General features: G+C 43.4%; 1 long non-coding RNA gene across 1 annotated transcript; it reads right to left on the minus strand.

The window, feature by feature from the left end:
• Nucleotides 1-14,697: 14,697 nt before the first annotated feature.
• Nucleotides 14,698-22,757, minus strand: LOC133484099 (uncharacterized). The gene is made up of 2 exons (XR_009790288.1): nucleotides 22,633-22,757; nucleotides 14,698-15,074 (listed from the first exon to the last, which is right to left on the minus strand). It is a non-coding gene; the product is annotated as an uncharacterized LOC133484099 (long non-coding RNA).
• Between the last annotated feature and the right edge of the window lie 746 nt (nucleotides 22,758-23,503).

Raw genomic sequence — 23,503 nt, forward strand, 5'->3', positions numbered from 1 at the left:
ATTGAATCAACCGAAGCCCCAAAAGAATGAATGAGTCTGGATTTGATCGTAACCTTTGATGTGACACAAACAGCCCCGTTTATGGCTCGATTCATAGTTTATCCAGAGGACGAATTGCCCTGTAAACTGCAGGGGAGATTATTAAGCATTTGGTCTAAGGAATGCAATTGTCCTCTTTGAAGCTTAAAGTTGAAAAAGAAATCCCTGAAGCAGTCAACACCTCTGCAAGCATCCCGCTACACTGTGAAAATTTCTCTTCAAGCCGATTAAAAATACACTACAACACTCTATTTATATATTGTCAAATGTCAAATTATGTTTGACAAAGGATATGGCACTGTAGCGTATATTGGCGTTTGGATAAAACTTAATTTATTTCAGAAACAAATTCAAAAACAAAAACAAAACAAAAATACATGGAAATTCTGGTCCACCATCCGGCGTCTCAGGAAGGGAAAGCAGTGCACCATCAAGACTGTGTATCGTGGGTATGGGGCGCTGCTGACCTCGACTCGGGGAGTGGGGAGAATACTTCGAAGACCTCCTCAATTCCACCGACACGCCTTCCCATGAGGAAGCAGAGTCTGGGTTCTCTGAGGCGGACTCTCCTCTCTCTGGGGTTGAGGTCACCGAGGTGGTTAAAAAGCTCCTTGGTGGCAAGGCCCCGGGGGTGGATGAGATTCGCCCGTAGTTCCTAAAGGCTCTGGATGTTGTGGGGCTGTTCTGGTTGACACGCCTCTGAAACATCGCGTGGCCATCGGGGATAGTGCCTCTGGATTGGCAGACTGGGGTGGTGGTCCCCCTTTTTAAGAAGGGGGAGCGGAGGGTGTGTTCCAACTACAGGGGGATCACACTCCTCAGCCTCCCTGGTAAGGTCTATTCAGGGGTGCTGGAGAGGAGGGTCCGTCTGGAAGTCGAATATCAGATTCAGGAGGAGCAGTGTGGTTTTCATCCTGGCCGTGGAACAGTGGACCAGCTCTACACCCTCGGCAGGGTCCTCGAGGGTGCATGGGAGTTTGCCCAACCAGTCTACATGTGTTTTGTGGACTTGGAGAAGGCGTTCGACCGTGTCCCTCGGGGAGTCCTATGGGAGGTACTTCAGGAGTATGGGGTACCCCCTGATACGGGCAGTTAGGTCCTCATATCCGGCAGTAAGTCAGACTCGTTTCGGGTGAGGGTTGGACTCAGCCAAGGTTGCCCTTTGTCACCGATTCTGTTCATAACTTTTATGGACAGAATTTCAAGGCGCAGCCGAGGCGTAGAAGGGGTCCGGTTTGATGGCCTCAGTATTGCATCTCCACTTTTTGCAGAAGATGTGGTTCTGTTTGCTTCATCAAGCCGTGATCTCCAACTCTCACTGGAGCAGTACGCAGCTGAGTGTGAACGGATGGGATGAGAATCAGCACCTCCAAATCTGAGACAATAGTCCTCAGTCGGAAAAGGGTGGCGTGCCCTCTCCAGGTTGGGGATGAGATCCTGCCCCAAGTGGAGCAGTTCAAGCATCTTGGGGTCTTGTTCACGAGTGAGGGAAGAATGGAACGGGAGATCGACAGGCAGATCGGTGAAGTGTCTGCAGTGATGCAGAATTTGTATCGGTCCATTGTGGTAAAGAAGGAGCTCAGCCAAAAGGCGAAGCTCTCAATTTACTGGTCGATCTATGTTCCTACTCTCACCTAAGGTCACAAGCTGTGGGTCGTGACCAAAAGAACAAGATCCCGGATACAAGCGGCCGAAATGAGTTTCCTCTGCAGGGTGTCCGGGCTCTCCCCTAGAGATAGGGTGAGAAGCTCGGTCATCCGGGAGGATCTCAGAATAGAGCCGCTGATCCTCCACATCAAGAGGAACCAGATGAGTTGGCTGGGGCATCTGATTCGGATGCCTCCCGGACGCCTCCCTGCTGAGGTGTTCCAGGCATGTCCAACCGGGAGGAGACCCAGGACACGCTGGAGAGACTACGTCTTTCATCTGGCCTGGGAACGCCTCGGGATCCCCGCGGAAGAGCTGGATGAAGTGGCTGAGGAGAGGGAAGTCTGGGTGTCCCTGATAAAGCAACTGCCCCTGCAACCCGACCTCGAATAAACGGTAGGAAATGGATGGATGGATGTAGTCCTAGATGACAGATGTCTCCTTATTAAACTCAAAACACATGCAATGTCACGGACGGCAATGCCGTAAGGGCAGATCTAAAAAAAGAGACACTAGGTAAGAGGTCTGAAAATTTTTAATTCAATGACAGAGCATGTGATGGCGAGACATACAAAGCTAAAGGGACTCACAACCAGAGAGAATCAAAAAACAGATAACGCAGTGAGACACGACAAAAGTTCAGTGTGGTATAATTGTAAACCTAACCTAAATTTGGACAGCGGTCAGAACGGCGGCAAACACGGGTCAAAAACGAGTGAATATTCCGACGCCCACACACTGTCATGGTGCCCCCTAAAAAGGCTGATGATTACAATGCATGACAGGTGCGTCACCGATGTCAACGCCCACCTTCACTCACCCAGACACTGCAACACAAAGAAAAACAATTGGACACACACGGCCCTGACACGCAAAACACAACATCCATCCATCCATTTTCTGAGCCGCTTCTCCTCACTAGGGTCACGGGCGTGCTGGAGCCTATCCCAGCTGTCATCGGGCAGGAGGCGGGGTACACCCTGAACTGGTTGCCAGCCAATCGCAGGGCACATCGAAACAAACAACCATTCGCACTCACAGTCATGCCTACGGGCAATTTAGAGTTTTCAATTAACGTGCATGTTTTTGGGATGTGGGAGGAAACCGGAGTGCCCGGAGAAAACCCACGCAGGCACGGGGAGAACATGCAAACTCCACACAGGCGGGAGCAGGGATTGAACCCAGGTCCTCAGAACTGTGAGGCTGATGCTCTAACCAGTCGTCCACCGTGCCGCCGCAAAACACAACAAAGAGTGGAATTTTATAGAAAGTCTTATGAAATCTATGAGGAATCTATAGGGAAACACAAAGAGGGGTCTAACTACAACAAGGAAACACGAATAAGGGTGAAACAAAGAAAAATAGCTGCGTGCATGACCGGTACGGGATGCATTTAGTTGCTTGCTGAGGCTCTGCCAACCAATCACAGCTAGGGAAAAAAAACGATCTAACCCGCATTGCCGGTTTCATTGATCAAAACGCCACCAGCTTGGTTGCGGCGGGCGTTGGCGAACATGGTGACGACAAAAGAAAAGGAAGGGGGTAGGGGACAGCCAGAAACGAAAGAAAAAGAGGAGGCAGGAGTAAGAGGTTAAATACCAAGGGCGTGTGTCTAAGGGAGCGGGAAACCTGACAAGACCACGCCCATTGACTTGAATTTAATCTACAAATTCTGCCATAAAAGTGATCTCAAAATAATATCTTAATATAAAATACTCTCAACTTTGTACTCTTTACTCATAGAACTAGCGTATAGAATGATTGTTTCAACTTTAGTCTTGGCAAATCAACTGTTTATGGTTCAATCACATTTCATGCTGTTCGGGCTTCAAATCAAGACAAACAGTTCTCAAAGTCTCACAGCTGCACCTGCAAAGTTGACACACTGACACAGACATCAAAGGCATACATTTGGAATATTTCTGCAGAGTTCGTGAACTATGAAAAAAGATATTTTATCTTCAGTTAAAACCCTGAATGGAAGCCCACAGGTTGCAGTACTTTCAAACGCCAGTGGGTGGCGCCTTGCGTGCATGTTTGAATATGAAGTCAATAGTTCATTACTGTATTTGCATTCCATTGTCGATCTGTCCCAGCTTGGTCTCCCTGGAGAGAGGGTCCCACCGTTTGGCTGCTGTCAGTTCAAATGGAGAAAACTACTCTTTGATGACTGTAAACCAAGATTTTGAGATTTTCTGCTAATTAATTTAGTGTCAACTTGACATACGCCAGGCGTCCTTTTAGTGGCCGTCTCACAGCAGGGGCGCAGGGAAGAATGCAGTTTATCAAGTTGTGGGGGAGTTTTTGACAACTGGGTCAGAGTCACTACAGCACAAATCCTCTTCATTCCTACTATGCTATCTTTCTCCTATCTTTCTGTTTGATAGTACTGACCTTTTGGGAGCTCCACACACCTCTCACCGCACTGTCTCAATTGTGACTGCACAAATAAGTTGCTCATCACTACCACTGCCTTTCTCATCTCCCACGTCCTGTCCTACCCGGGCCTACCACTTTCTGTCCTCTCTCATCTTGTCCTATTAGTTAGCTGTTGCATGTCCTCACCGGATGTGTCCTCCCTGCCGTCCACACATAAGAATGCAATTTGACTGACTTGTAGTCAAATATCTAGACGGTCTTAACTATCGTTCTGCTGTGGTTCACGCCCCTAATCCCCTTGTCTGTTCTGTCCCTCTGTCTGACCCCTAAAATAATTTTCTGTCGGCTGCATTTTCAATAAACATCAGAATAATTCACAAAAATAAATAAATTAAACAGAGTCATAGTCATAGTCCCAACATTCAAAGTCCCCACATTCAGTTCGAGGCTCTGTGCTTTCCTCTTCTCTTTCTGCCAAAGAACCCGCTTTCTACCTCTTCTTCTTTGACTTCGACCCACAGTAGCTGAATTTTCAACGGCGCCCTGCAGGTTGACGGCGCCGATGGGGGACGTTGTTAACCTGGGCCACGACCGATCCGGTATGGAATTCTTTGGATGAACGCTCATATTAGTTTGGCAAAGTTTTAAGCCGGATGCCCTTCCTGTCTACCAGGAAGAATTCCGTCTTTGAAAACAATGGTGAACTGTTGAGGAGAAGGAGGGTTTCCTAGTAGTTGAGTTGTCCCTCCTGCAGGCGTCAAAAAGTACATATGTGTCTATAAATGATCAATTGCGTCAGAGTTTGAGATCCTACTATTAGGTCTGGGATTTGACCTGTGTAGTTTTGGCTTAATTGCATCCTCTCTTCCTGGCTTTTAAAAAAGTGCTTTTATAGTGTGGAACATATTTGTAAAACAAAGGGAGCTGCAGAGAGTCTCTTTGTATTATACAGTTCATGAAACCTTTCTGGATTATCCTGCCTGGGCAGGGGCCACAATGTGCAGACTGCTACAAACTGTAGGGGTCTCCACACTTGGTCAGGTAGTGGAGCTGGCAGGGCCCCAGGTGGTGGACACAATCGGATTTTCTGAAAAATCAGATCCACAAGGTTTATAAAATAGTGTCTTGACGATTTGAAAGACAAATTGACAACTCAAGACAGACAAAATGTTTCATGATGGATCTATTTTTTGCAATAAGGAGGACCTGTTTCCCACCATTTTCTTGGGGGTGGATTTTAAAGACTGCTCTGGACCCCTACTAAAGCGTGAACACCCAGTTCCTCTGGAGAGGACTCAGGGAACACTTTGTACAAACTATTGGGAAAAACTTTTAATAAAAAAACGGCTAGCTGGACTAACTGACACTCAGTGGAGAAAACGCTTGGTATTGGACTTGAAAGCCAAACCTCACTGGGAGTCGTTGTATAAGTATTGTTAAATATATTCTAGAAGTTATCATTTATTTGCTTAGCTTGCATTAGTATTATGGACGATTTTAGATGTCTCGCCTTCGAAAAGATGACTCAGCATCATCCGATGGAAGGGCGCCTGGACCAAGGACGTGATCGGATGTGGTCGGGGACGTGACAGGTGTTGGTCCAATGTTTTGTGTTGTGTCTTATTGTTTAGAACATTATGTCTGGGAAAAACCCTCCTATTTTCAAATAAATGCAGGAGCGACGGGAGAGATTGGTTAGAGCGTGTTGAGAGGCTGTGATCTGAACAATCTCCCATACGCCCTCCTCATGAGAAAAAGAAACCAGCGTCTTCATTCCTTTTGTGTCTATTTTTTATAATGTTGGGTAAGATAAATCCAACATTAAATTGGTCCTTCGAGCCGGATGTCAACACACCCGAGGATTCCAGTTGTGGAAGCCGACTTCCAGTTAAGAGACCGTGGCCACGGCAAGTAAGACCCTTTACGGGACTGGTCTTCGTTCTCCTCAACTGGGATCTGAAGGTTGACGACAATCCACAGGATTGAAGACGACTGGTGAGTTAAATTTAAATTTTTTTTAGGAAAAAGGACGGCGGAGTCCAGAAATTCCGCGAGGACGGCGGAGTCCTGTACGTACTTAAATTCCGTGTTTAATAAACCCTGTGGATACTAGTCAATGGCGGGTAGAATAAAGAAACTAGGAAAGTTTCGTGGCGTCGTAGTTAAATTCCGTATAGGATGGCGGAGTCCTCTAATGAGCTGTTGACAGACGTAGTTAAATTCCGTATGGGACGGCGGAGTCCTCTGACGAGCCAGTGTGAATGAAAACTGTTTGAATGAGAGTGTAAATGGGAAATGGGAAACCACTAGGTTTTTCATTCCATACCAAAACAGTGGGAAAGTAAACGGTGGACTTTTGTGGATGCAAAGGCAAGAATTCTCCACTCGAAAGAGTTGAAGTGAGAATTACCACAGAAAGTCAATTTGAATCACCGTCCTACTGAAAAGAAACAGTGTTCTAGACTACCCTAGGTAGTATTACACTGAACCAAATTCTTTCAAATGGGGAAAGGAAGTAGTAAAATAAAAAACAGGAATACACTGCAGTGTAAAGGTTGGAGGTTCATTAAATTAAATTTAAAAGAAAAAAAGAAACAGGATCCTGATAAAATTTTATATTTAGAGACAGGGATAACCGAACACGGCTTTACAGGTTGGTTAAATACACAAAAAATAGCCGCGTTGCAGGAATCAAATTATATAAAAAATAAAAGACAAGCCACCGTTAAACGTGGGAAAGGCTGTTGTCTGCAGCCTTGGAGCTTATCACAAAAATAGAAGATAAAAAAGAATGTGATGAGCTGCAGTAATACAGAGCATGCGTACCAAACCCACGCACATTGTTAAATTCATTAAGACCAGACGCTACTGTGTTTACAGTAGTGGACATTAATGCATTAATGCATTAATGCATTCTTTTCAGTACCAATAGAAAATAACAGTCAATTTTGGTTTGCATTCACATTTGAGAAAAAAAAAAAAAAATATATATATATATATATATATATACATTTACTAGATTACCGCAAGGTTACTGTGAAAGTCTAACTAATTATTCACAAGTTATGACAACACGCATGTCTTCTGGCATCTACAGATGAAGACACATGCAAAGATTCATTGACCTTACTGCATCATCTAACAGAAGAGGGACATAAAGTTAACAAAAATAAATTGCAATGATGTAAAAGACAAGTTAAATATCTAGGCCATAATTTAAGTATAGGAGGAAAGACTATATTAGAAGACAGGAGAGCTATAGTCTTAAAAAAATCCTAAACCACAGACGAAGAAACATAATAATCATTTTTAGGTCTGACAAATTATTGTACAGCATGGATTCCAAACTATGCAGAAATTGTTGCACCATTGTCAAAATTAATATATGAAAACAACCTTAAAATGACATCACCTGTTTAATGGAGTACAGAGGCAGAAAAGGCCTTCTGTGACATTAAACAACATTTGGTCTCCAGTGCTGCGCTAGGCCTTCCAAATTTAATGATAAAACATTCATTCAAATGGTAGATTGTAAAAGCTATTGCATGACCTCCGTACTTACACAACAATACGGTGATAAGACCAATAGCTTATTTTTCAACTAGAGAGCAGTTCACCCTAAAGGTCCCACATACAGTGTCTGCTCTCCTATTGCAAATCACCTGCAAGACATTTATCTTGCATTGCCATCTTGCTATCAGAACCACATTTGACTGTTGAGCGATGCACAACCTTAAATCCAGCCACACTAACACCCTTAATGATGAAGGCACGCAGCATGATTGACAGGAATTGGCTGAACAAGCTGCTGAATTAGTAGCATTAATCGAGGCATGCAAACTAATGATAAATAAAGATGGTACAATCTATACTGATAGCCATTATGAGAATTCCACAACAAGAACGCAATTATTGGGAAAAACAAAGTGCAAAACTACAGAATGAAATTTACATTAGCACAGGAAAAAAAAAAAAAAAAAAAAAAACTATTCAAATGGGCTGCTATATTGAGACATGCTGTGTCACGTCTCAACTGGAGGGATGGTGGCACAGATAGATTGACACTTTACAGCCCTAAAAAATAGCAGAAAGAAACACGTGGGTTCATTTAACACACTGTAAGAGTCATTTCAGCTGAGTACTCAAATTGGGAAGGTGAGCAAAAGTCTGATAACAGAGCGGGAGCAGATGTGTAGATTCTGAAAACGCTTGCTGGTCAGTGAAGAAAAAAGACACCAACCCTTTTAGTGAGAACTCAGCAGAAAGGCACACCCACGTTGGTTATGAGATTCGATAAGTTGTTACGTAGCAACTTTGGCTACTAAGATGTTGGTTTTGTTTTTGTGGTACATGGGACGTCCCACCCTCAATGATAAAACCCATTTTTTAGATAGAAAATCACCTACCAACTGGACCAATATGATGAACCCAATAATAATAATAAAAAAAAATTTTTGAATCATTAACTCGTATCAAAAGGAGTACAGCTGATGATCAAAATTGTGGGCATGGCCTCCAAATGCGGCAAAACGGTTTAATATTTTGTGCCCCCAAAATCAAGCTGCTTTAATCATAATTCCATATGCGGCTCTCACCAATGACGCTCAAGAGAATGGGCAGAATTGGGGATTTAGATATGACTGGTATGCAACTATAGGTTTTGAATGGAAACACCTTATTGGTGAAACAGGTTATGATTGGTCCAGTTGGTCAAAAAGAACAGCAAAAGAACAAAGAAAGAAGTTTAACATAAGCAAAACGGCCCATAGTTTAATATTGAAATACAAATCAAGTCACCCAATGTGTTTGATAGTGAGCTTGTGGGCCTATTCTGGTGGAAAAGATCCCCACTTCCAAGTAGTATTGTGTTATAGGAACCGTGTTAAACCAAAAATGCCATTGAAAACTTCAGAGAAAGGTAGACAAATTTTAATGGTTAACAACATAACTACTGATGATTGGTTCCTTGTTTTCACAGGAGTTTCAGGACAAAATAACAATTGGTTACTATTGATGGAACAAGCAGCAAATGTAGCGAGAAAAGATTGTGTTGTTTGCATGGGTCCCAGGCCTTTGTTGCGCATAGTTCCGGCATAATTATCACAAGATTGTATTGTTCCATTTGCACACTGATTGAGGAGCATCTGCAACATTTGCACAACCATTGTCCCAGATTATCGCACTACTCGTCACTTTAAACCGCATACACTCCTTGAAGTCTCAGCGCCCTTTGCACAATGATCTTTGCACCGGACTATTGCGATATTAGTCATTCAAACTGCTGCTAGAGGACTGCATCTTTTTGCACAATTATTTTTTGTCAATGTCTTTATGTCTCCAAAGTGTTCTGTAAATTGACTGTCTGTTGTACTAGAGCGGCTCCAACTACCGGAGACAAATTCCTTGTGTGTTTTGGACATACTTGACAAAAAAGAGATTTATCCTGGCAGAGGCAAAATTATCCAACATAAAACATACATGGTGTTCCTCGTGGGGTTCCTAATCAATACAAATTAGCTGACCAAGTTGCAGGAGGATTTGAATACTTCATATGCTGTTGGTGTACGATTAATAAAAATGTTGATGGGATAAACTATATCCACTTCAATGTACAGAGATTAGGAAATTGGACTCAGAGTGGGTTGGAAGCTGTGCACGAGCAGCTCAAGGACGTTCCAAAGACCGCATAGCTGTCGACATGCTCCTCGCAAGAGAGGGAGGTGTTTGCGGTATGTTTGGAGAACAAACAATACTGCTTCAGATGGCAGCTTGACCAGAGCCATCGATGGTCTACGGACCCTCAATCAACACTCCTTGTGAAACAGCTCAATGGACGTTTTTGGTAAATATAAAACCCTAATTTCACCAATATTGATATCAATTGCTGTTTTTGCAGCCATTCTGACATTGTGTGGATGTTGTTGTATCCCATGCATTCGGGCATTAATCAGTAAATTAATCACCACAGCCATAACCCACATGGAACCGTATGGAGCAGATTTATCCTTTATTGGAGGTTGATAATAATGACGATGATGATGATGATGTTGTTTTACCTGATTTGTTTCCTGATCCAGGTGATTACGATGTTTAAACTACAACATTCATGTATGACAAGTTTACTCTGAGTGTAAATGTATTTGTTTCATAAAAATGATTCTACAATTAAAAATCGAAATGAAGTGACTGTAAGATGATATGAGAATTTGTGCAAATACATGATAAACAGGAGGGAAATGTTAAATATATTCTAGAAGTTATCATTTATTTGCTTAGCTTGCATTAGTATTATGGACGATTTTAGATGTCTCGCCTTCGAAAAGATGACTCAGCATCATCCGATGGAAGGGCGCCTGGACCAAGGACGTGATCGGATGTGGTCGGGGACGTGACAGGTGTTGGTCCAATGTTTTGTGTTGTGTCTTATTGTTTAGAACATTATGTCTGGGAAAAACCCTCCTATTTTCAAATAAATGCAGGAGCGACGGGAGAGATTGGTTAGAGCGTGTTGAGAGGCTGTGATCTGAACAATCTCCCATACGCCCTCCTCATGAGAAAAAGAAACCAGCGTCTTCATTCCTTTTGTGTCTATTTTTTATAATGTTGGGTAAGATAAATCCAACAAGTATCCATTGAGCAAGAGACATGGAGACTTGCAGTGGAGAGTGCTGCTTGGAATTATGAGAGTGAACGCTTTTGTGTCAAAAATCAATGACTCTGTCGGGAGAAGTTGCCCATTTTGTGGCTCAAGAGAGAATCTTTCACTGTTTTTGTGAGCGTCACTGTCTGACAGCTTTGTTTGTGTTTTCGCAATTTGTTTGTACTAGTTTTAATGAGCGTTTTAGTAAGGAGGTCTTTGTTTATGGTTTTAAATACACACACCAACAAAAGAAGAAGTGTCAGTTTAGGGCAGGCAAAAATGGCAGTGTACATTACTAGAAAGAGAAAGGTGAAGAAAAACCTTGATGTTGAGTTAGTTCTGGTATGTAAAAATCTGGTAAAATCCAGATTATTGGTTGATTTTACATATTATCAAGCAGCAATTTGGACTCATTCAAAAACCAATGGTGTTACCAGAATATTTTGTGTTGTGTCACAGCAGGAGAGTTAATGTGTGCAGATTCACTTTTGATGTTTTAATTTATTAATCTTTTTTGTATGTTTTAAAAATAATTTATTAGGCATTGAACTAGTGCAAAATGTGTATATGCCTGATTTCAAAATTTAAAAAGTCTCTCTCTCTCTCCCTCTCCCTCTCTCTCTCTCTCTCTCTCTCTCTCTCGCTCTCTCTCTCTCTCTCGCTCTCTCTCACTCTCTCTCTCCTGGCCAAATGTTGAGCTCAATAAACATGAGCAAATTACCCAATGTAACTGTCTAGAGTATCTGATCAGTGTCAGTCTCTTGTCACAGAAATGAAAACCCTGACTGGAATTTTAAAGTGCAGACTTTATATCAGCAGGTTCAAGGTTCACACCCCTGTTCAGGCAATCAAAGAAAGCCATGGCGTGCCTCCTGACTTTGCACAATTTGTTGCTGTAAATTATAGATAACTGTCCTAGGAGGGGGCGGCACGGTGGCCGACTGGTTAGAGCGTCAGCCTCACAGTTCTGAGGACCCAGGTTCAATCCCCAGCCTCGCCTGTGTGGAGTTTGCATGTTCTCCCCGTGCCTGCGTGGGTTTTCTCCAGGCACTCCGGTTTCCTCCCACATCCCAAAAACATGCATTAATTGGAGACTCTAAATTGCCCGTAGGCATGACTGTGAGTGCGAATGGTTGTTTGTTCCTATGTGCCCTGCGATTGGCTGGCAACCAGTTCAGGGTGTACCCCGCCTCCTGGCCGATGACAGCTGGGATAGGCTCCAGCACGCCCGTGACCCTAGTGAGGAGAAGCGGCTCAGAAAATGGATGGATGGATGTCCTAGGAGGCAAAAGAAGATGGGGAGAGAAGCCTGGAGAGCTCAGTTGGGAGGGAATCAACCTTTTAATCTGAGGGTCCAGGGTTCAACTCCCAGTTTTTGCGATGAAAGACGGGTTTATGAGTTGGCTTCTTTTGGAGCTAATTGGAACATTTTGCTTCATCCTCCCGACAGCAGCATAGGCCTTTGTATTCATTGGGAATTCAAGATGGTGTTCCTGTCCAGGCCGAAATACCTCAGTTTGGAGAGCGTTAGGCTGAAGATATAAAAGTCCCTGGTTCAATCCTGTCTTTGGCATGTTTCTGTATCTTTTCTGGCCAAATGATGAGGTGAATGGTCATGTGAGCTCTCAGATAAACTAAGTGTGGACCTCTGAACGGACTGTATGATGACTGACACGGTTGTTTTGTCTCACAACTGGAAACTCCAACTGCAATTTCTCAGTCCACACTTTAAATCTGAGGCTCCAAGGTTGTCCCTGGTCAGACTGTCAAAGAGAGGTTCATTTGGTGCCTGCTATTTGTGCCACTTGGAATGTTTACTTTTTGGCCTCTGAATACAGAAGCAGCAGCAAGTGCCCTTGTTACCATTAGGAAGCCAACACTAAGCTTGCCGTGTCTTTTCTGGTCTGATGTTCCGGTCTATAGACTTCTGAGCACTCAAATAACTTGTGTGTGCCTCTCCCTGAACTGGATGATGACTGACATCAGTGTCATGTCCCAGAATTGAAAACTCTTACTGGGATTTACAGTGCAATTGTGGCTGTTTCTCTATCGTCACAACAGCACCCATGTTTTAGACAGAAACCCAGAATATAGTTCATGCAAAAGTATAGGCTGGTGATTTGTCCATGTGTGGAAGGTTGATACTAATGTGACATTTAGCTCATAATTTTCAACAAGTTGCACGGTCTAATAAAGTGACCATCACCAAACAACACCGTTTTTGAAACCATGGCGGGCGTGCCTTCCAGTTGCACCATTTGATCGGTTGCTGACATTTATAGATGACTGTCCTTGGTGGGCTATTAGATTGGGATCGAATGGCCTAAAGAGCTCTGTTGTTAGAGCATCAGACTTGAATGAAGGATCCAGGGTTCAAGTCCCTGTTCAGGTGATTAAAGTGGGGTTGAAGAGTTGCCGCCTTTCTGTGCTACTTGGAACATTTACTTTTTGCACAGCAGCATACGCCTTCCAAACCATTGGAAATTCAACAATAACCAGAGTGTTGGACTGAAGATCTAAAGGTCCCTGGTTCAATCCCTGTCATGAACGGAACAGAGGATAGGACCCAAAAATGCATGACTCCAAAACAAATGGACAGTTTAAAAAAAAAGAGGTTTAATATACGGGCAGAGGTCGGTACACAGGCAAATCCAAAAAAGGCAACAGTATCCAAAAACATGAGGCAAAAAGGCAAGGTCAATAATCGGAAGAGGGTCTAGTCTAACTGTGAGTCTTTGACGTGGAAACAAGGAATGCTGGAACGCAACGACAAGGTACAACGAACTGGCGAGAGAAAGAATGAGACATGAGGTTAAATGCAAGGTGTAATTAGGCTGAGCGAGGCACAGGTGGTGAAGATGCTTTCAGGAGCAGGTGTGTATGAAACAGGGGGAAGACAAAAACCGGAACACACCCCCATGACAATCCCAGGTTACGGTAAAAGTGAGCACTCAAATGAGTCATGTATTTGTGCCTGGAATGGATGATGACAGATGTCAGTGTCTTTCTTCAGAATTGAAAACCCTAACTGAAATTTCTCATTGCCGACTTTACATCCAAGGGTCCAAGGTTCACATTGCTGTTCAGGCCACCAAAGAAAGGTTAACTTATCTCCTTTTTGTTGAAAACGTTTGACCTCCGAAGACGAAGACAACACCAGCATGCAATATGCAATACTGAATTTGTCTTTTAGAGAGCATTAGACTGAAGTTTTAAAGGTCTCTAGTTCAATCAGGGGTTTCGGCATAGTTCTTTGTCTTTTCTGGACTGATGTTGAAGTGAATAGACTTCTGAGGCCTCTAATAAGTAGAGTGTGTACCTCTCCCTGAACTGGGTGATTACTGACATCAGTGTCTTGTCCTAGAACAGAAAATCTTGCCCAGAATTGTAGATGACTTTCCTAAGAAGCCAAATGGATATGGGGAGAGAAACCTAGAAAGCTCACTTGGTAGAGCATCAGTCTTTTAACACTAGAAAACCCAGGGTTTTCTTACTCCTGGTGCAATGCCTAGAGGACAGCCCAAAGGCTCTCTGGTTTAAAATTAACAACTCAATGGCCTACAATCATCCACCTTTCTTTTGTAAATGCAGCCATTTTTGCCAGATTAGCGGTACACAGACCTGAATGCGTTAAGTGCTTGACTGATTGTCCAACAGGGACATCGGAATGTGGTCGTCCACAAGAATGCTCAGCTCGAAAAAAGAGAGTTTTATCAAAACAAGTTTTGGTCAACACCACTTTGTGTGATGTTGAAAATAGCATAGGCAAGTTGATGATTATTTTTCACAAAATAAGGGCGAGACAGTCAACAGGCCTCCCTCCTATTTCTTCCGTAGTCCATATTCAATGACCTTGTGCAAAACTGCCATTGACATTTAGATTTTTCAATATGGTTTTATTTCATTTTAAAGGAACCTGTGTTTTAAAATCTCCTAACTCCCGTGGTTCCAAGCGTGTTCGTTTTCGTGAAAGAACTTCGTTCACAACAATGTATCAAAACCAACCAATTTATTCCTGACAGAGGAGTCTATACATTTGCAGAGCTCTGGGTTCGTAACTACCCCATCTTATCCTTAGCAGATAAAGTAGTCGAACTGAAACTATCTGATTCTACCCCAGACTTATACAATGTTTCAAACAGGCCAGTATGTAATCGCTGTCGTCTGATTGGTCCGTAATCTGACGTCATCGTTGTCCTGCAGAATGATGACCATTTGATCTGGCTCCAGACTTCTGCTCCAGGTGTCGCCTGCAGATGTCGGCTCACATTCCTGCATTCAATGTTTATAGTGGCTCCCCGCAGTTCCTTTCTTCCTTGAGATGTGTCTCCAAATACCACCCGATGGGGGGGTTTTCCTGTAATAAAACCTCTACCCCCTTATCTGATTATACTGTAATACACATCCTCTTCCAAACTAGTTAGACCCTGAAACTCTATATTATATTCTATTACATATAGAATTACATATTAGAATATAAAGTATTCTATATTCCCTTCAATCCCCCAAGTTGATCTTCTGATAATCAGAAGATCAACAACCCCTATACCTGCAGCCTATTTCACGACAAAACTCAACAAAACCTAATGTAAACACAGCAAATTGAAAAAATTTGTGAATACAAAGGCGTCGATCAAGGCAGCGAGCGCGCTCATCGTCTCCCCGTCCTCTTTCAACGGCAGCTGCAGATCTTGGCAGTGGGGGTTCTTCTCTTCAAAGGCCTTGAGAGCAAACCTGAGAACAAGTCTCCTGAGAAAATGAATTAACACCCCCCACTCTCCCAGGTGAAATTCCCCATATGGTTGATCTCCTGCTGAGAGAGAGGCTTGATCACAGTGGGGGTTATCATAGAAACCAATGCACAAGTGCCTGTCCATTCCCCAGGCAGGAAGTCCCACAACAGAACAACACCACACATCCACCACAAATCAGACCTCATCTTACTTAATCGGGCCGCATCCTAACAATCAATAAAAAGTGTGAATTTACAAAACTGTGGATCCAGGTGGCCAATTGATCAGGAAAGTTTTTTATTTGGGCCCAAAGTTACCTTACTCTTATTTTGTGTGATGCAGGGTAGGGAAGGGAAGGGACCCCTCCCCTATATTGACATTATAGAGGGGAGCACCTTTCACCTTAGTCAGAGGATAAACCTGATCCCAGTGCTGGCACTCACCCTCCAGGTTGTCATTAGTCATCAGCTGGTAGGCACAGGTCAATTTGAACTTAGTAGCAGGAGTATAATTTTCCTGGACCACAGGGTTTACAATCCAATTGAGGTTATTCATCGTAGCACAAACAAGACAGTGTTTTTGATAGATTTTGCCTGCGTCCCTACCTTCCATAGTAATCTCTTTAAGACAATAATTACCTAGATTAAGTCCTGCCACTCGTCCCTTTGCCTTTTGTACTAAATGACTATTTACCGATCCTTTGACCGAGTCATTATTCAGGTCGTATCCCGTCACTTTAGAGGTTCGAAAAACCACTGGATCCTCATTTTTTGAAGCTGGTATCTTAGCAAATTTTCTCATTATCGGACTAGATGAACTTTTTGTCGGTCGTATCCAATTAATAATAATCTGTCCTAGTGGATCAGTCCCTGAGACATCTATACCCAAGGTCAAGACTGTAAAGGTCGCTACCCCACTCTCTCCACGGGGTGCTAGTTATATCATACAAGGTCAATAATACGGGATGTCGGTCCCTCGGGGTTACTGAGTGCATACTAACTCTTTCCAATTTGATCTTGTCCTAATCTTCGTCGGCTCCCAGTATCCCGGTTTCGAGTGGATAATCACTTGCCTCCAACGTCTTTTCCCCCAATGTGTAGTTCAATTCTAGGGCCCCTGCTGGCTTCACGGCCCTCTTTGTTACTCTTTCTCCTTGTATTGAAGGCATTCCAAAATAGATTCCTGTAACTGTAATCAGGGAGATCACCAGAGTCATGATTATAACCTTCTTTGACCAGACATACAGGATGTACATATTTCCCCCTTTGTTAAATGACTAATTTAACACCAAAACACAGTACCCACACACAACACCATACACAAACAAGCAGGTCGTCTCCTTCGTCGGAGAGGCCCCTGACCAGACCTGCAAACAAACCCTTATATAAATTAATCACAACTCTGCAAAAGATACCCGTGCCAAAGGGATGGACTACATAATTCCTGTATACATACTCCAGAGAAGGGACAAGTCGGCAATTGTCACCCAACATTGATATGATTCCCCAACCAATTGTTAATTTGTCTCACAAAAGTGTTAATGTCGATAAACCACATCACATAAAATCAGCGTTAAGTCAGCACACCAACATCATGCAATACACTATCAAGCTCCATCCTCCTGGGCGTCCTGTAAAATAATGTTATTTCAACAAATCAGTCTTTCAACAGTCTGTAGACCGTTATTCATTGGTAACTAAAGGTCTATAGTCTCTTTCACGTGATCACATCGTTCACTACTCCTGTCAGCCAGCTCAGTAGTGCTCCATTTCTGCTTTTAATTAAGACGACACAAACATTAAACACAAAACATAAACAATTAACATGACATGACAATCGAGACTTCACAGACAATAACATTAACCTGGACCCAGGAGTGAATGTCCTCTCACATACACCACACAGACAAAACTGAACACAGCACACTTATTGGTTGAACCATAACACCTAAACCACTACAGACCAGGCTTCTATACAATGCATTAATTAAACGATCCTATTGTAAATCTCCCTGGCCCTTGCAATACCATAAACTCGGAAAACTCACACACGCCCGTCGTAAAGCTGCCCCCCCCCCAGCTGAGGACCCCTGTGACCTTTCATAAACCATTTGGTGCACCTTCACTTCAAGTGCTCTTTTAAGCACTCATCCATTTTCTGAGCCGCTTCTCCTCACTAGGGTCGCGGGCGTGCTGGGGCCTATCCCAGCTATCATCGGGCAGGAGGCGGGGTACACCCTTGACTGGTTGCCAGCCAATCGCAGGGCACATCCAAACAAACAACCATTCGCACTCACATTCACACTTACGGGTAATTTAGAGTCTCCAATTAACCTACCATGCATGTTATTGGGATGTGGGAGGAAACCGGAGTGCCTGGAGAAAACCCACGCAGGCACGGGGAGAACATGCAAACTTCACACAGGCGGGGCCGGGGATTGAACCCCGCTCCTCAGAACTGTGAGGCTGACGCTCTAACCAGTTGGTCACCGTGCCGCCCCCTCTCTAAGCAATATATATCAAATCCCATTCACCAGCTCAGATAGCAACTTGCACGTCATTTATTCAAACTCCGAAGCGTTTTCTTAGACCACAAACCTCCCGTACTGTTGTCAGGCTTTTATCCCAGGCACGCAGAGCCGCTCTGGTCCGCTCTGCTGACCCGGAAATAGAAAGTCACGATACCACTCCTGCTTGATCACATCCGTCCGGCACACGTCTTAATTTATCTATTATTTAATTTATCTTCCAGAATATCATATGCATACCTATTTATACATACAATATGTATGCCTTATTTATTTAGTTAATAAATATAATGGGTACCCTTTGAAGCGCTTTATACCTTTTTACATATATAGTCATATAATTTTATTCATCAAAGTTCTAAGGTTTGCTTTATATTGTGTACACAATTTATAAAACGTATCGCACCGAATATTTATACCATTCACACTTAGTCCACGTTTTTTTCACAATAGAGGCCTGCGCAGGACATGTTTGGGACAAGTAGAATCACTTGTCCGATCTGATTACTCGTGGAAGCTCATACGTTGGAATATAATGGTTAACCAGCGCTTTGTCGACAGACGGCACGTTTTTTTTTGCACAAGGATAGCCTTTGGGCCATCCAGAAAAAGTGCCGACAATTATTAATAAGTACCTTATGCTTTGGACAGGGACTACCATTGCCGGTTCAGTCCATTACCACCACATAAATTCAGGCCTCGGCCCATCTCAGTGTGTTGCAATTCCCTCTTCGTTGTAGGGCAAACACTGATATCTCGACATATATCACAAAAAACACAAAAATCTTTTACCTTACACAGAAGATAAGGGTGCCACCAAAAGCGCAGCTTCTTCAGCATTGACACATAACTTTCCTGTAGGTAACATCAGTCTCCTAGGTTCTCCTTGTCATCATACTCAGCACCTGTCTCTTGCCACTTACGCTTGTCTTCCTTCGGCGCCGCCTCCTGGAGGTCGCGCACCACATCAACTGTTACTGCAGGGAGAAAGTCAATTAACTGATCCCGTTTAACAACATATTTTCCTTCAGCATCCATTTATTAGCCTGCTACTTTTTTCAGCACCATTAATAAATAGTAACACTCTGACCTTCAGATAACTCTAGTGCCCCGCACCTGGCCAGCAGTTCTGCAGCTTGAGCGGAGGGTTTCATAACATCATTTATGGACGAAAGCATTGGGATTTCAGAATTTGGGTTTCCGCGATATCTTCTATGGCCTCTTGTTTACAAGTATACTACGGCACGTTAACAAAAGCAGTCGGGTTTACCTCGAATGTTACCGGAGTCACGGATGTACACAGACCCCCGTCTGCAGGACCCTCGGACCACAATGAGTCCGGCAGCGAGCTCAACAGCTGTGCGGCGTCCTCATGGTCCGAGAGTTCTCTGCCATGGAATCGCGCTAAAGTCACATGCTCCAACACCCCTCCGTCCACCATGGTACCTTGAATACAAAAACATTCAGTACTGGGAGAGTACAACACATTGGGTATTTGATCTTGTTGCCAATCATTTGCCAATTGGCATTTTCTCACCATGGGTCCCAGTTCTCAAGCTTTATGACCTAGTGCAAGTGAAAAAGTGTGGAAAAGATGTCAAACTCATCATAAACCACTCACTCTGCTCTGGCGTCAAGGTGGAGGCCGCTGCCACACCTTGCTTCCTTATGTAAATACTTTTACTTATTGAGCATCCCATTTTCCCCCTGTATTGGCTCAAACGCTTCTCTGTAAACCAAATCATCATTTTTATCATACAACAGTGTGAGATGGAGAGGATCAATTGGTGGACGATAGGGGGCAAGAGAGTCGATCCAGGACTTTCACCGCAGGAAGGCCGAGTAAACTCCGCCTCCCTCCTTTGTTTCAGGTTTTAGTCGGGCCCAATATATGTCAGCAGTTGCTTCCGGAAGTTCATGTTGTATCATGTTCCATCCGGAGGATAACTTCTTCCACAGTTCATCATGGTCCCATCGGGGAACCATATCGTCAGTCCATCCGGGCTACAAAGGATGGTAGCCCTGGTCTTGATAAGCAGATCTCTGCCCATCAGGTTCACTGGAGCCCCTCTTTTCATGAAGACAAACTGATGTTCATGTGTCTGTCCAGCAATTTCAGTCTTTAATGGTGTCGTAATCGGCAGACTCATGGGCACCCCTGCACAGCTCATTCAGGTGGTTGTCTTCCCTTAGCGGGGTTCAGAGGCTCTGTCTTTCCTCCGTCCCCCGGCTCCGGGCTCATTGGGCATTCGGACCAGTCCTCATTGCAGTAGTACTGGCGAGATGGTTCTTGTTGCTGTGGAGCCTGCTGCAGATGCTGTTGCCGGGCCGCGCCCACCTCTCCCTCATGAAGCTTTGTAGCCTCCTCTTTGAGGTGTGGCCTCTCCGGGTTCCACTGGAGGTCATTGTTGAATCATTGGGTAAACAGTACATTGGCAATCCCAGTGTCCATACTGACCACAATTGAAGCACGCTTGGTCCGTTGGAGGTCGGCAAGGGCTTCCCCTGCCTCCGTTGGTGTCCTCTGTCACGACTCCCGCCTCGTCTCCTCGTTGACCCCTGCGCCATCCACATCTGTTTTTCTGCTTCCATTTTTATTTATTTATTTATTTTTTTAATGGCCACTTTACGGGCCTGGGCCAATTGTAGCTTCAAAAGTTGTTCCTGCATGTCCTTTACCTCATCTGATGATTTGTGTTTTCTGTCGACAAAAAGTTTCAAATGGTGTGACACATGACAATTAAAAAAGCTATCTCCCCCTTTCATGAGGTCAGGGTCTTTAATAAGTTCAGTCCTAACTTCAACCGGCAAGGTCTCAAGTAAAGCTATTCTATAAATAACATTTGCCTCTCTTAAACGGGAGGGATGTGATCCTCTCTTATCTGTCCAAATACTTATGCAATGTTCGAAGTGAGAACTGGGATCCATGAGAGGTTTGAAGTCCGGAAGCTTCGGCACCGTTGGGGAAGAGGACGGGAACATGTCACACAGCAAATACTATAGGAGCAAAAGGGGCAAATAAAATTTCAGGTTCGACATTATTCAGACCCGACCGTGTCAAAATATCATCCGATTGGTGAACCGAAATGCAACAGGCGCGTATCAATCTCACTATGCCACCACACGCCAGGCTCATGTTGTCCGTCAACTTTTCAGCCCCTGGATCCAAATTACACCAACAACAGCCAGTCCGGGCAGCCGTTTCTGTAAAAACTCAAAACATTTTAAAGACAATTTTTGTACATTTACCCACCTTTTTGAATGCGGGCTCGTGCGGAATTGATAGGAGTTTTATTTCCCCTCTACAAATGGTCTGCCATTTGAGCCGCCCCTTGACCGGCAATGCCGGTTATAGTGACGTCACTGGGGCCGTTTTCGGAAAGGTCCGTAAATTGTATTTAGCGGGGGAATTTGTCGCTCTTATTTTTTCTTCGCTGAACAGCTGCCATGGCAGGGCACACCAGACAAATCTCATACATTTTTCTACTCAATTTTTCATTCTCTTCTATTTTCTTATTCAAGTCTCTTTTCTCTCTCCACCCTGCAGCATCCAACTTTTCCTTCCTCTTTGTTTCCCTTTCAGAATAACCTCTCTGTTACGTGAAACAACTTACATTCCTTTTTTTTCCACTTTGCCCACACACTTCTTAATCCTGTTTGTTTCTTTTTCTGCCTTTCTCTTTCAATCCACAAATCCGACACTTATCACATTCATTACCTCGACACTCGACTGTCCAATTCACAACCCCGAGTTTTGGTGGCACACTCATCTTGTTCTAAATCGGTTTTTGGGGGTCCCAAAATCCCCAACGTCTACCGAAACGTTACAATTTGAAACCGCGTCCGATTTCAAGTCAGTCTACGACGGGACAAGTAGGTACCTTGTTACCCTACTTCCAGGATTTTCTCTGATCCTGGTCTGTCAGGTACCTTGTTACCCTGACGTCAGGTCCTCCGTTACCCTGACTTTTAATTATGCAATTTTAACAACACGTCTTATTAACTATTGACAACAAAACAACTGTACCACAAGTCTCCCAAATTTCGCCATTTCCAATGTGCAGAATTCGTGATATAATCAAACAGGCTTCCGCTCACCTTTTTTATTTCGGTGCACCGGGGAGATTTGCAGTCCAACTGAATTCCTGCCCGCACCTCTGTCTTTTTAACTAATGTCCTTTCAGGATCACGTCGGGGTCACCATTTAAAGGAACCTGTGTTTTAAAATCTCCTAACTCCCGTGGTTCCAAGCGTGTTCGTTTTCGTGAAAGAACTTCGTTCACAACAATGTATCAAAACCAACCAATTTATTCCTGACAGAGGAGTCTATACATTTGCAGAGCTCTGGGTTCGTAACTACCCCATCTTATCCTTAGCAGATAAAGTAGTCGAACTGAAACTATCTGATTCTACCCCAGACTTATACAATGTTTCAAACAGGCCAGTATGTAATCGCTGTCGTCTGATTGGTCCGTAATCTGACGTCATCGTTGTCCTGCAGAATGATGACCATTTGATCTGGCTCCAGACTTCTGCTCCAGGTGTCGCCTGCAGATGTCGGCTCACATTCCTGCATTCAATGTTTATAGTGGCTCCCCGCAGTTCCTTTCTTCCTTGAGATGTGTCTCCAAATACCACCCGATGGGGGGGTTTTCCTGCAATAAAACCCCTACCCCCTTATCTGATTATACTGTAATACACATCCTCTTCCAAACTAGTTAGACCCTGAAACTCTATATTATATTCTATTACATATAGAATTACATATTAGAATATAAAGTATTCTATATTCCCTTCAATTTATTTTGAAGTGTTTTATTGCGGTACGCTTTTTAAATTTTTCTTGATAGCACTACTTTCATGTGTATATGAAATGTGCATGTTATATATGCATACTTTTTTTTATAACCATGCAGCACTTTGTGCACTGTGGACATTGTAAGTGTGCTATATAAATAAACAGAAAATCCTGGTAAAAACAACAAAATAAGAAAATAAATAAAAAATAGATATAAACATTGATGGAAAATGTAAAAGCAGGCCTACTGGGTTTGATGTGGAGGAAGGGTCGGTGTCGGCGTGAACGATGTCAAGTCAAGTCAACCCTTGCGACTCCGATGGAGAAGACATTCCCCTGCAGCTGAGTTCAGACTCAAAAATTTCTTCTGGTCAGATTTCCTAAACATCCTATTTTCATTTGCTGATTATGGCAGTTGTGTTTTAGGAAAAGATGAAAACAATGTTAAATCAATACAGAGGAAGCATACTTGATGTTTTGGAATTATAATTCAAATGATATCTTTGCATAGATTTCTAACCTTGGTTATGGTTTTTATAGCTCACATCATATTTCATTGCTCACAACTAAAAAATATGATCACCCTACAGATGAGTAGACTTCACCGCCACCAGAAAAGAGAGGTTGACTGGAGACACAACATTACATTACACAACAAATTGAGGGATAACTACTTTTGAAATCACAAGACAAGGATAATAGTTTGTTCAAGTATTGTTTAAGTTACTGTAGAAGAAGGG

Source organism: Phyllopteryx taeniolatus, chromosome 9 (assembly GCF_024500385.1).
Source record: "Phyllopteryx taeniolatus isolate TA_2022b chromosome 9, UOR_Ptae_1.2, whole genome shotgun sequence".
NCBI lineage: Eukaryota > Metazoa > Chordata > Actinopteri > Syngnathiformes > Syngnathidae > Phyllopteryx > Phyllopteryx taeniolatus.